Here is a 13274-nt window from a genome sequence, read left to right on the forward strand (position 1 = left end):
AAGATGAACACTACTGCAGCGCCCCCTGCTGCATGACAACCACAGTGCTTGGAAAACAGACCCGGAGAGGGCTGACTGACCCCGCCCCCCTCAACTCCGCCGTCCAAGGGAAGCGCCTAAGTAGCAAGCTTTCCAGGACTCAAATCCAGGGCAACAAATGTAATCCTCTGGATGTCTGGCCATGGCCTGAGAAGTAAATACTGTGGTTTGGGTGTCAGCAAAACAAAACTCCGTCTTTTCCTGATTTCACAAAAAAATCTGTGTAGACACGGATGAAATGATGAACATTTATTATATTTATTTTGCCATGCAAGATGGACCCATTTTTGTTCCCTGAGACAAACGTATGTAAAACATACAAAAAAGGGAGTTGTATCTTTAAAGGCAGACACTGATCTTTTAACTTTCTTTTTTTAACTCTGTAACCTCTGCTCACTGTTGCAAAGTTTAAAAAATCCTGTTAATTGACCCATCAAGTTCCTCTATATCTGTATCCCTCCACTGTATTTACATGTTGGTATTGGATCCTAGCACACTAGATGAAGAGCACCCAGGAACTGAAGTCCTCACTGTGCTATTATTACATGAGAAACCTTTGGCCAGTCCCTCAACCTCTTTGTGCCCCTTTTGTCTCACCTATACAGCAGTGATGAAAATAATATCTGTGGGTACTATTATTATGAAGATTAAAGTAATTAAGGTGTGAAACACCTAAGTGCAATAGAAGTGTTAATAATAATAATTATTATCTCCAACTTTCTCCTTTCCTTTTAGTTGTTCACTAAAACCTAGATACCTCCAAAATGTAGATCATGGTGCCCACATGGCCCCAACCCTATTTCTAACTCCCTTATTTCCTGCATGGACTTAAGCAGTACCCTTATTTCTACTTCTGCACTTCCCCCTTCCCCACAGTCTTACTTCAGGCATTAGAAGATTCTTTTGAAAACTTACAATATCTCTACTTTAAAATGCTTAATGACTTCCTGATACACATCGAATAAAACTCTTGATTTTTACCACGGCCAGCTAGGCACTCCTTTGGCCCTGATCCCTTCCCTCCCCTCACATTGTGCTTGAGTGTTCCAGCCACGCGGGCATCCTTCTCCTCTGACACCACTCTCTCCTCTTTCTGCCTGGGATGCCTTCTCAGACCTTATATAGCTCCTTCTCAGCATGCCAATCTTAATTCAGATGTTATCCATCCACCCGAGAGAATTCCCCCACCCACCCTATACCGTAGCCTCACTCCCAGCCATCTTTGTCCCATTTTCACCCGAATGATTTTCTTGATAGCATGCGTTGTATCTGGAATGCCCACTAGAATGCCAGCAGCTCCAAGAGGGCGAGGATCTTAACAGCCCGGTTTTCCACATAACACCCAGAGCCTGTAACATCTGGACAAGCAGAAGAAGCTAAAACAAAACAACACAAAATGTTGACAACAAATGAACAAATAAATGTGCTTAGCAGAAACAATATAGCAACTGGAAATTCACAAATGTTCATCATGAGAGAATAAGGTAAACTGAATTGTTGTCCATGGTAGAGACAGTGAAGAATTAACAAAGGAGAGAGGGAGGAAGTAGGTTAAAAATTCTGAAGAAAGCATCAGTTCTTCAGGAAAGCCTATGGTAAGTCACACACAAACAGCTCTCTTCAATAATTAAGAGGACTCCGAGGCATGAAAGTAGTAAAGAGGTTTGGGTCCAGCGTGCAAAAAGCTTGTAAGCATTTCCAGAGCTGTCTCCACTTCAAGGCTCCAATAGTTCTAAATATTTTCTATGCTCCTCCTCCACCTCCTTCTTTTCTCCTCTCCCTACTCCCAACTCCTGAGGACTGGGAGCCTGGGAGATGGTGAGAAATCACATTTTGCTGTCCCTGATGAATGGAAGGCTGAAAAAACAGCTGTGCTGATTTTAACAAATTTTCCTATTTTAATTTAATGTAGGTCTCAACATTCTTCCAACGCATTAAACATTGGTTGCATTCAGACTACTCTCCAAAGACTGAGAAGCAGCCACTTTCTGCGTTTCCTACCTTCCTTGGACACCAGTTGGGGGGTTGGGGGGGGGGGGGGACACAGGGAGGGCGTTATCGTCTCAAAGATGTCATCACTATCCTTGGAGATCATTTCAAATCTAGAGACATTGCTTTTCTTTTTTTTTTTTTTTTTTTTTAACGTTTATTTATTTTTGGGACAGAGAGAGACAGAGCATGTACGGGCGAGGGGCAGAGAGAGAGGGAGACACAGAATCGGAAACAGGCTCCAGGCTCTGAGCCATCAGCCCAGAGCCCGATGCGGGGCTCGAACTCACGGACCGCGAGATCGTGACCTGGCTGAAGTCGGACGCCCAACCGACTGCGCCACCCAGGCGCCCCGAGACATTGCTTTTCAGTGTATTAAGGTATACCTACCCATTATAGATTGCTGCCTCGGTAATGAATACATATATAGATATACTTATTCTATTTAAAGCTACTGTTGCTCTCCACAGATGAAGGAAATTAGGCTGGTTGGCTTGACTTTTCTACCTTAGACACAAGACTGGCCAAAAAAGTGCTAAGCCCTTATTTTCCCAAAGTAGGTTCCACACATCTGCTACCTCACCACTTCCTCAATGAATTCTTTTTTATAGTCGCCCCGACCTACCCTGCATTCGTTCTGCATTCCCAGGCCTTTGTTGTATAATTCATACCTTTGTGGTGCCAGGTCCTGGGGGTAAAGATTTCCTTATTTGCCTAAGACATTTTTGGTTTATTGTGCAATACCGTCTTCCCTTTGGGTGTTGCATAAATATTAACTAAAAATCCACATCTGGACTTGGTCTTCATTTCTATTTGTCCTAATATAACTTCTCTTTGAACAATTCATTTGGAGAGTGTGCCAAGGGTGAAATGTGGCACATAAATTCTCCTGCTGCACAGAATGCCTTTTAAAGTGCCCACAGATTTGGTTATTTATGAACAGAAGATTTGCACCTCTTCCTTGCTCTCTCAATTCTAAAATTGTACCAGGCCAAAGTAATTACAATCTCCCATATGTTTTGTGGAAAAGGTATCCAAGAATCTCCTGCTAAAATCTTAACAGATTGACTAGGAAGCAGAAAAACACTAGCCCAGCAGGTGAAACTGCCTGTTTAGGGAGGTCAGAACAGAGCTCTCTGCTGGGGGACTCATAAGCTCTGGGCTTTACTCAGGAAATAACCCTGCAGGAGAAAAACAGCAGAGCGTGGATGAAATGTGGGTCAGGGAGCTGAAAGAGGCACACTAGCTGCTTGGTTAACTAATGACAGTAAATGCATTGGCTACACATGTTACATTTAGATGTTCCCAGCACACCATAAAATCTTGCCCTGCAGACACTGCAATATGTAACATCGCTTTGTCCCAAAACTTGTGATCCATTAGGAATATAATTAGGACAATACAGCCACAGAAACAGATCCTGTCACCTCTGTCACAAACCCGGGGCTGTTAAGAACCAGCTGCTACTAAAATAATGATCACTTTAAAAATCTCACAGTCTCCCAGCTTGCAATTCAGAGGATGTGGGGGTAGGGGAGGAGAGGAGGAGGAGGAGGAGGAGTGTAGAAGTAACATGTTAATAACCAGATATGGGTAATTGCAGAGATGTTAAGGCTAATGATAGAATTCAAACTCAATCAAGAAAAGCAAGGACAACCTCCTTCACAGAATCTCTCCAAATGCATTCACATGCACTGATATAAACAGTGATCAAAAATATTCCTACAGTTTGAAAAATTGCACAGACTCTTGGGTCACAGTTTTGATAAGCCTCAGATTCTGTAAAATAAAAGATAAGGAGGAGAGAGAAGATGAGATTTGATGAGGACATTAAGTAAACCAGTTATTCATGAATGTTGCCCTGGGATTCAGCCCAACATGACCCCTTTAAGCCAGCATTGTCCAACAGACATTTCTGCAAAGGTAGTTGAAGAGCTGCACTGTCCAATGTAGCCGCCTTCAGCTAATGTGGCTACTAAGCACTTAAAATATAGGGAGTGTGACTGAGGAACTGAATTTTAATTTTAACTTAAATTAGGACATTGGCTAGTGGCTACTCTATTGGACAGCACAGCTTAAGCTCTCAGGGCCTCGCAGCTGACCCCCTGTCTCTGTGCCTTACAAGGGATACTTATCAGAGCCATTGTCTCCTCTTGCCACCAGTAACAGCTTTAGTTCTGAACCTTTTGCATTGGACTGCTCCACACCCACATGTGGCTTGTCTCCTTTATAAAATAGCCACCAGCTGGGGCCACTGAGTGGCTCAGGCTGTTAAGCAACCAGCTTCAGTTCAGGTCGTGATCTCAAGGCACATGGGTTCGAGCCCCACGTCTGGCTCTCTGCTGACGGCTCAGAACCTGGAGCCTGCTTCGGGTTCTGTGTCTCCCTCTCTCTTTGCCTTTCCCCTGCTTGCTCTCTCTCTCTCTCTCTCTCTCTCTCTCTCTCTCTCTCCAAAATAAATAAACATTAAAAAAATTAAAAAAAGAACTTAGACTTAAAAAAAAAAAGCCACCAGCCATTGAACACCTTTTAGGAATTAGGCATTTCACTGAGCATGTTATGTTTATGACCTCATTTAATCCTCACAAGTGCCCTGGGAGATAGGTACCATTACTATCACTCTTTTACAGGTAAGGATGCAGAGGTGTGGAGAGGTTCAGTAAATTGTTCATAGTCTTCCACTTCTGGTGGTGGAGCTGACATTTGAATTTATGTCTTTTAACTCCAGAAGTCTATGCTTTAAGCACTACTCAGTTCAATTTTGTTGTTCCTTCTCCCATTCAAAACACCACATCCCCTTTGGGATCTGCTTCAGGAGAAGGAACTCCTGGCTACTTCCAGGATGTTTTGATTAAATTCATATTCTTCCTCCTCTCCCCTCACTCAGATGATTAAGGATAAAATACTTATCTTCCTTTGTCAACTACTTTTACCTGATTTTTTCCCCCAAATCTCGTATCAAAACCTGCAAAGACTCCAGAGATTACATATTAGAAACCCTCCTCTATAAAATACACACACACCCCACATATATTTTTTTAAAATAGATGTATTCAAATCCTGTATAGGCATTTTTCCTAACATAATCCACATCACATATTACAAAAATAGCGAGGATAAGTAACGTAACTCAAACTCCAACAAAGTAATGGAAGTATTAATGCAAATTACAATTTGGAAAACCAAATAAAGCATTTATAATTGATTTAATATAATTATGTTAAAAACCCCACTACAAATTTGTACCTCATATAGCGTATTTAATCCATTTATTATTGCTATGAAATGACTAGAAAGTGTATTTAGAGTTGGTCTATTAATCTAATGATAAATGACAGGAAGTCACTGTATTTAAAACTTTTGCAATAGATTTAATTAAGTTGTCCATTTAAATGAATAAATATCTTATAATTTGTAATACTATTATTTCATAATTACAAATGAATGATACATTTACAGCTTTGCATGTAGATTTCCACCACCCTATACTTTTTTTCCCCAATGCTCTTTCTTTCATCTTTTTTGTCCTTTTGAGTCTCTTGTATTTTTGCACATTTTATTCCTATGAAAACATTTAAATCTTATTTATTTATTTATCTTTAATTTACTTTTTAATTTACATCCAAGTTAGTTAACATATAGTGCAAGAAGGATTTTGGTAGAATCCAGTGATTCATCCCCTACATATAACACCCAGTGCTCATCCCAGCAAGTGTCCTCCTTAATGCCTCTGGCCCATTTAACCCGTCTCCCTACCCAACAACCCACCAGCAACCCTCAGTTTGTTCTCTATATTTAAAAGTCTCTTGTGTTTTGTCCTCCTCCCTTTTTTATATTGTTTTTGCTTCCAGCATTTAAATCTTAATGCACAAAACAACAAAGCCACCCTCATGCATATGAAAATCTGCCCTGACAGAGACCAGCTATTAAGAAACCAGGTTGTCTGCAATGGTAGATTTGAAGCTAAGACATTTATTTTCTTAGCAGTCAGTTGGAAAGTCAGTCCCTAATTGAAGTGGATAAATGAAGACATTAGATTCATGAATTCCAAGCTGAATTTTTTGAGAAAGAGAGAGAGAGAGAGAGAGAGAGAGAGAGAGAGCACCCCCACGCCAGTGGGGAAGAGACAAAGGGAGAGGGAGAGAGAATCCTAGGCAGGGTCCATGTCCAGCACAGGGTGGGGGGTAGGGCTAGACCTCAGGACTGTGAGATCATGACCTCAGCTGAAATCAAGAGTTGGCTGCTTAACCCACTGGGCCGCCCACACCTAGGCACCCCTCCAAGCTGATTTTTGGCAATTGTCACCTATAATTTATATTGCAAACATGTGATACAGGCAAGCACTGATCTGCTTTCTGTCACTATAGATGAGTTTGCATTTTCTAAAATTTTATATAAATGGAAATTACACTCTACTTTTTTTTGATGAGGGGGGGCTTCTTTCACTCAGCATAATTATTTTGAGATTCTTCAGTGTTTCTGTGTATATTAATAGTTCATTTATTTTTATCTCTGAGTAATATTCTATTTGTATGGCTGTACTACAATTTCTTTATCCATGTATCTGTTGATGAGAATTTGAATTCTTTCCAGCTTTTGGCTAGTGCAAACAAAGCTGCTATGAACATTCATGAGAAGTCATTGCATGGATATGTGCTTTCATATCCCTTGGGTAAATACCTAGGAGTGGATGGCTGAATCATTCAGTCCCATAGTGTTTGCTATTTTAAGAAACTGCCAAACTGTTTTCCACAGTGGTTATACCATTTTACATTCCTGCAATCAGCTTATGACAGTTCCACTTACCCCGCATTGTTGCCAACACTTGTAGAGTCAGTCTTTTTAATTTTAGACATGCTACCAGGTGTGAAGGAATAATACATTTTACTTTTGTCATTCCCCTAACACTAACGATGTTGAGCATCTTTCCATATGCTTATTTTCAACCCATACATCTTTGGTGACAAGTCTGTTCAAATCATTTGCCCCATGTCTTTGTTGACAAAAGCAAATTTATAGCTCTCAGTTCTACAATCAGAAATCCAGCATGGGGGTGACTGGGTGGCTCAATCAGTTAAGCATTTCACTTTTGGTTTCAGTTCAGGTAATGATGTCACAGTCCATGGGATCGAGTTGAGCCCCAAGCTGAGCTCTTACTGACATCACAGAACCTGCTTGGGATTCTCTCTCCCTCACTCCCTGACCCTCCCCACTCACACTCCATGTGTACCCGCACACACACACACACACACACACACACACACACACACACACTCCCTCCCTCTCTCTCTCTCTCTCTCAATAAATAGATAAATTTTAAAAAGTCCTCCTAAAATTAAAAAAAGGGATGCATGAATGGCTCAGTCAGCTAAGGGCCCAACTCGACTTCCGCTCAGGTCATGATCTGACAGTTTGTGAGATCGAGACCCTTATCGGGCTCTGTGCTGACAATGTGGAGCATGCTTGGTATTCTCTGTCCCTCTCTCTACCTCCCCCTGACTCGTGCTCTCTCCCCGACTCTCTCTGTCTCTGTCTCTCTGTCTCTCTCTCAAAAATAAATAAACTTAAAAAAAAAAAAAAAAGTCCATCATGGCTCATCTGGGTTCTCAGCTCAAGGTCTCATTTGATGCAAATGAAGGTCTTAGAGCAGTTAGGCTCTTATGTGGAGGCTCTGGAGAAGAATCCACTTCCAAACACATTCAAGTGTTGGCAGAACTCAGTTCTTTGTGGGTATAGGACTGAGGTCCCCATTTGTTCTCCTCAGATTTTACAGGCTGCCTGCCTTCCTTCTCACAAGTTCTCCTTCCATTTGCAAATTAACAACAGTGCTTCAAGTCCTTTCCATGCTTCAAATCTATGTTTGTCCATTTAAAAAGTTGCATCCTTTGGGGCACCTAGGTGGCTCAGTCAGTTGAGCATCGGACTTTGACTTAGGTCGTGATCTCCCAGTTCTTTCGAGCCCGCATTAGGCTCTGTGCTGACAATGCGTAGCCTGCTTGGTATTCTCTGTCTCCTCTCTCTCTGCCTCTCCCCAAATCATGCTTCTCTCTCTTTCTCTCTCTCAAAACTAAACTTTTTGAAAAATTAAAAAAAAAAAAAAAAAAAAAAGAAGTCCAGCATTGCTCATCTGGGCAGCTCAAGGTCTCACTTGATGGGAATGAAGGAAATGACAGCACTTAACATACTTCTGTGCCCCTTTCTCTCTGCCCCTCCCCCACTCATTCTCTCTCTCTCTCTCTCTCTCTCTCTCTCTCTCTCTCTTTGTCAAAAAGACATCTTAAAAAATTGCATTCTTTGTCTTCTTATCAAATTTTGAGAGTTCTTTATTTGAAATGCAAGTCTTTTGTTAGATATATAATTTGCAAACATTTTCTCTCAGCCTTTGGCTTGTATTTTCAGTCTCTTAATGGTGTCTTTCAAAGAGCAGATCTTCTTAATTTTGAGTAAGTCCAATTGATCTTTACCTTTAATCATGTTTTCGATGTATCTAAGACATGTTTGCTTAATCCAAACAAAGAGTTTCTCCTACTTTTCTCTACACATGTTACAGTTTTGGGATTTTAGAGTTAGATATATAACCCATGAGGATTTAGTTTTTGTTTTTGGGATAAAATATTGCTTAAAGTTCTCCCTCTCTCCTTTTTTTTTGTCTTTGGATATTTAATTGTTCCACCATGATTTGCTAAAAAAGTTTATTTTCTCTGCTGAAATGCCTTTGCATCTTTATCAACTGACATATATACATAGATCTATTTCTGGACATATATTCTGTCCATCAATCCTTTTGTCTATTTTTATGACAACATGAAACTGTCTTGATACTGAAGCTTTATAAGTCTTAAAGTCGAGTATTGTAATTTTTACAAATTGGTTCTTCTTTTTCAACGTTGTTCCCTACCTCTATTTAATTACATTTTTTTCCACTTGCTATTATAAGCCCCTATCATTTGGCTCTTGTTTTCTTTCACCTCTTCTTGATATATCTATTTCTTATATATCTAAGATACATACATCATATATATATATACGTATATCATATATATATACATATATATATATAGTATATATTTCTAAGATATATCTATTTCTTAGGTAGATTTATATGTGATTTAATATATGTGATTTAATATGTGATTATGTGTGTGTGGGCATTTAGATTCAAAAAAATGTGTCTGTTCTTTGAGTGAGTTCTCTGTATGAGAAGTAGAGTGAACATTTATGGCCTAAGATATTAGTTAGTAACATGGGTAGGATAGGATTAATGTATGCAGGTGTCATCCCTTCTAAGCAAAACCCTTAAAATATCTGTTCAACATGTATTTCTCTTTAGGTTCAAAATGAGAAAATTATAGGCGTTGAAAGTAACACAACACTTCAACTTAGCTGGAATTATTACCCAAATCTGTACTGTCACATGGACAGCGCTAATCATTAACATTCACAAAAGATAAGTGATTTTAATGAATACAGTTACAAGTTCCTTTCCGATATTTTCAATTTCTCTTCTCTCCCCCCCAATCCCCACTCTCTTTCATGAATTCATGCCAGTAAAACATTTCTCATTCTTCTGTGGTTCCTGTTCTATGATAAGTTTTAGTTTTGTAATGTTTCAGGACATGACAGCATCTTTGAAAATATCTTACAGTGTTTAAACTTTAGTTGTAAATCACCGGCTCTCAGCAAACAGCATATATCATGTGCTGTAGTCAGTTTTAACATTTCAGCTGACAGCAAGTACAGACTTCAATCTCGGGGTTAGTGGCCTGGTCGGTTACTGCACCGTGACACCTCCTTACAGAAATATGCCACAAAAATACTCAGTGGGGATAGGTGGATTCTGACCCAAAGTGACTTTTGAGTTGCAATTCAAGGGATCAATCATCTTTACATTTATGAAAGGAGCCAAATATGAACTATATTTCCAATTTAGTTCAGTTATGATTTCAGAATCCCAGTGAATAAGAATGCGGGGCAACTGCCTGTCTGACCCATCCTTTAACTTGGCTCTGGGTACAGATGGCAGTCAGTCCTTTGCCCAAGTAATTCTACTAAAAGCCATGCATGATAGCTGCCCACATGTGTGCCTGTACCTTGTTTGAATACAATGTTTTTGCTAATCCCCTCTCCATCCCCCTTACTGTCTCTCTTACCCACAGCCAAATAAGTAGGGTTTCTGATGTAGAGACAGGGGGGAAAAAAGGTGTTTATATTTGTTGAGCACTTGCTATATACTAACTGGTACTATGCCAGGTATGTTGAATACACTATGTAATTTAATTCTCATAATAGTCTGGCCAAATGAATATTACTATCTTTTCATAAGTGACAAAACTAAGGGTCAACAATATTAAGTAACTTGCTCTGGATAGCACAAGTAACTGACGACCCAGGATTCTATACCATTTCTGTCTTGTTCCAAAAGCCTCTTATGTTAAATCTTATACAGTGTCCATCTCATTAACGATATTGAGAACTTACTTCAGAATCAAGTGACTTTTTTAGATTCTCTTCTTCTTTAAGCCCTTCGTAAAATGATGAAGGAACAGCTTTTGGGAGGATTTCAAAGTCATTTTTGTTTGTGTGTTTTTTGTTTTTTTGTTTTTTGTTTTGTGGGGGTTTTTTGCTCTGGTGAGATTTTTGTGAGATGATGGAATCAAAAGAGATAGACTCATGGGTCATACAAACAAAATCATGTTTAGGTTCTGTATACACAAAAATGGAGGCAAAGTCCAGAAGGCTACTGAATTTTGGCAGGATACAAAGAATTTGGAATGTAAAAGATAGAAACACTAATGGTAGTGAATTCCTGCAGAGAACACCAATAAGCTACGGTTCAGGTGGGGAATGGACTAATTCCCACTGTTGGAAATTTTATGCCCCAATCCAGTATTGAGAGCCAAGCAAGGGGATGCCACTCTGCACAGATGGACATCAAGGACTACCTTTTAAAACTACTTTGTAGACAGAGAAAAATTAGCCTTTTACCTTGAGGCCAGATGTAGAGATAAAAGAATACAATGTATACACAAAGATATACAAATGACATTTCCTATCTCTTCATCGTATTCAAAATACCTTTTAAAAATCATGTTTTATAACAGAAACACCAGATAGCAACGAAGTAAAAATTGGCTATCCAACCCTGGAAAGCCGTTCAGAGATTCTGGAAACAATTATTCAATAAAAACAACTCAAGAATTCCTTAATAATATGTATGGATACTTTTTGAAGAATTCTAGAACTATATAATATTAAATAAAGGATTATTCATTAAAAGTGATGCTGGGAGTGATTGCCAGGTGCTGGGGGAAGAGCAGGTAGGGAATGCCTGTTCAGTGAGTACAGAGTTTCAGTCCTACAAGGTGAAAATGTTCTAGAGATTGGCTGTAAAAGAATGTACATTGGGGCGCCTGGGTGGCGCAGTCGGCTAAGCTTCCGACTTCAGCCAGGTCACGATCTCGCGGTCCGTGAGTTCGAGCCCCGCGTCAGGCTCTGGGCTGATGGCTCAGAGCCTGGAGCCTGTTTCCGATTCTGTGTCTCCCTCTCTCTCTGCCCCTCCCCCGTTCATGCTCTGTCTCTCTCTGTCCCAAAAATAAATAAACGTTGAAAAAAAAATTAAAAAAAAAAAAAAAAGAATGTACATAGAGTTAACAAAACTCTGCTGTATACTTAAAAATTGTTAAGAGGGTGATTTCATATTATGTGGTTTTTTACCATAATTTTTTAAAAAAGCGATTCTGGGAAATCAACTTTAAGTGATAATTAATATTTGCAGAATACCCTTTCTTATGCCATTTCAGGCTTTCTGGTATCACTCAAATTAAGAATTATTATTCATTTATGTGTCTTTTTAAAGTTACCTTACTACCTATATTTTTGAAACACACACTACAGTGTATCTCTAATACAGACACTTCAGTAAGCTATCGGTGAAATAATCTCAGCAAAATAGGAGCATGTATTTAGAGGAAGATTGATCTGCTGGCTATTTCTCTAACGGATATAAGCAGGAAATAATATGAAACAATAGTTAAAATCAAAACGTTTGCCTGAATATTAACAAAATAGATTTTGCACCAAAGCATTTTCTTAGGGGAAGTCATTTCTCCGTTCAGATCAGTCAGTGGAGCTAAAATATTAAAGACAGTACCTTTTTAGGAAAAGAGTCAACAAAAATGATTTCCACTTCCTGATTGCCACTTATTATTAACTTGTAGTGTCTCGAAATCTAAGTGGCTGCTTGGCTCCTTGATTATGCCTCTCCTGTATCATATAAAGGCAAAGTCTCTGGAATGTAAAATCCAGTAAGAACAGGCAAGCAGTACCCCATCCTTGCCAGTCCCTTGAAACTCAAGTTCCAAATCCAAAACTTTTTTCTTTGAAATTTCATACCGCGTCAGTATTCCTAACAGCATTGAAAACCATCTTTAGAAAGCAAAAGTTATCTAGAATTGATTTTCAGGACTGGAAAGAATATACCTTATCTTCCTGCTAAGATCTTGTATTCAGAAATTTGTATTTTCATGGACAGAGCTGATCCATGAATCAGCTTTGTCTCTTAATAGAGGCTTGTTTTTACACTTGATACTAAAATGCAGTACACAATTTCAGCCATTCAGCACTGTCACAAAAACTATTTTAAGATAAGTGCAGAGTCTCAGGGCCCCAGGTTGACTCATAGGGAATACCAGTATCAAGAGTCTTAAGATGTAATAAAGATTTTCCAAAATTTATTTTATATATAAACCCACTGAACATAAGTTAATGAAAACTTGCATAATGTTTTAATACAAAATTTACCATGAATATCAGGTCAAACGTCATCATAGTTAAAGTTAAATTAAACCTCACAAATATACTGGACCTATATATTAAAACCTTAATAAATAATTTCCCCAACAATCCCATAAAAGCACTTTAAAAATATGCCATACCATGGCACTATTTTAAAATCACTTATGGACGCCTATGTGGCTCAGTTGGTTGTGTCTGTCTTCGGCTCAGGTCGTGATCTCGCAGTTCATGAGTTCGAGCCCCATGTCAGGCTCTGTGCAGACAGCTCAGACCCTAGAGCTTACTTTGGATTCTGTGTCTCCCTCTCTCTGCCCCTCCCCTGCTCGTGCTCTCTCTCTCTCTCTCTCTCTCTCTCTCAAAAACAAACATTAAAAAATTATTAAAAAATAAATACATAAAATTATTCAGCCTTTGTCTTCTTCTTGGCTCCACTCAACTATAATCACAAATAC

The sequence above is a fragment of the Puma concolor genome, chromosome B4, assembly GCF_028749965.1.
Source record: "Puma concolor isolate L17-30 chromosome B4, mPumCon1.1.hap2, whole genome shotgun sequence".
NCBI classification, from domain to species: Eukaryota; Metazoa; Chordata; class Mammalia; order Carnivora; family Felidae; genus Puma; species Puma concolor.